Here is a 1,680-nt window from a genome sequence, read left to right on the forward strand (position 1 = left end):
TTGGAGTGGTGCCCCCCCCCCCCCCCCCCCCCGGGAGTGAGTTATCACTTTCTGTCTCTTTAACAAGTGCATGTTTCCTACAGTAAAAATCAAAATAAATAAATAAATAATAAAAGGGGATTCTGTCATTTGTGACATGGATGGAATTTTATGACATTAAGTGAAGTAAACCAGAAGCTGAAAGATAGTGTATGATCTTTCTTCTATGTGGAATCATTTTAAAAGCTGAACACAGGCTCAGTTGCAATGGCATATGCTGGTAGAAATCAAATAATCTTCCCTATCCACACTAAAAGTTGGACCTCAAGGCATGCAGTATAGTTTCTATTACATGGAATGCTGGGGCAGGATCTTTACAACATAACACCCTGCCTAAATTTTGTTTTAAATTGTTAAATACACAGAAATAAAGAGCAGGTGGTTACATGGGGCACTTGGTGGGGAGAATGGAAGACGTAGGACAAATAGCACACAATTACGTTATGGAAGCTAAATACATCTAGAGAACCAATGCATGGCAGGTATAGCAGGAGGACTACGTTAATAATATGCTATCGCGCACTGGAAATCTGCCAAGATGGTAGATCTTAGATGATCCTGCCGCCAAAATAAAAAAGCTAACTTTGCTAGATGATTGATACATTGCTTTGTTTGACTGTAGTAATTGTATCATATGTGTGCAAATATGCAATTTACACCATAAATAGACAAAATTTTTTAATTTCATTTTCTTTTATACATTCAATCACATTTTTATTTGGCGTACAAAGTGGACATTTCAACAGGTGAACATTTCTCCCTTGTACAGTTGATAAAGCTACAAAATATCTTCAACAGATAATACCATATTTTTTTATGCCATTAATGCTTTGCCTCCCATTTTTTCTTCTAAATGTCCTTCCTCAGACCCTCCTCTTTCACACACACTATATCTGGTATTTACATCTACATACTGTGTTTCTATATCCTTTAGTCAATTAGTTTCATAGAGTGTGGACACTTGGTATATATATTAAGTGGGGACATACAATGCCTCTCCTCCATAGCCTGGCTTGCTTGACTCAGCAGTAAATTTTTTAAAAATGAAAAATTTAAATGTATTGCCATGTCCCCCAATTTAATGTTTCAAAGGAGAAATTTATTTTCTTTCAAATGACCTTATCCCTTTAGGTAATAAGTCTTTTCTCTTACTGCTTTTAAGATCATTCTGTCTTCATTTTTCAGACTTTTAAATAGAATGTTTCTTGGGGTGTACATCCTTGAGTTTTCCTTAGGTTTGATCAGCTTCCTGAATCTGTGATCTTATGTATCTTTCCCATATTTTGGACATTTCAGCAATTGTGTCTTTGAATACATACTTAGTTCCCCTCTAATTCTCCCCTGCGTCTGAAACATTAGAAGTAAGAATGTGACTTTCATATTTATTATTCCACAGTATATATAACTCTATTCTTTTTCTTTTATTATCTATTTTCTTGGTTGTTTGGATCTGGTGCACTCCATTCATCTGCATTCACGTCCTCCACTTCCACACTCTAATATCATAACCTCCATATATCTCTGCTGTTAAGCCAGTACAGCAAGTGTATTTGTTTATTTGTTTGATTCAGTTATTTTACTGGATTATTGGGAAAATTATGATGTATTTTTCTATGCAAAAATGTATCATGACTTTCTTGA

The sequence above is a fragment of the Tupaia chinensis genome, unplaced genomic scaffold, assembly GCF_000334495.1.
Source record: "Tupaia chinensis unplaced genomic scaffold, TupChi_1.0 Scaffold000114_1, whole genome shotgun sequence".
Lineage (NCBI taxonomy): Eukaryota > Metazoa > Chordata > Mammalia > Scandentia > Tupaiidae > Tupaia > Tupaia belangeri.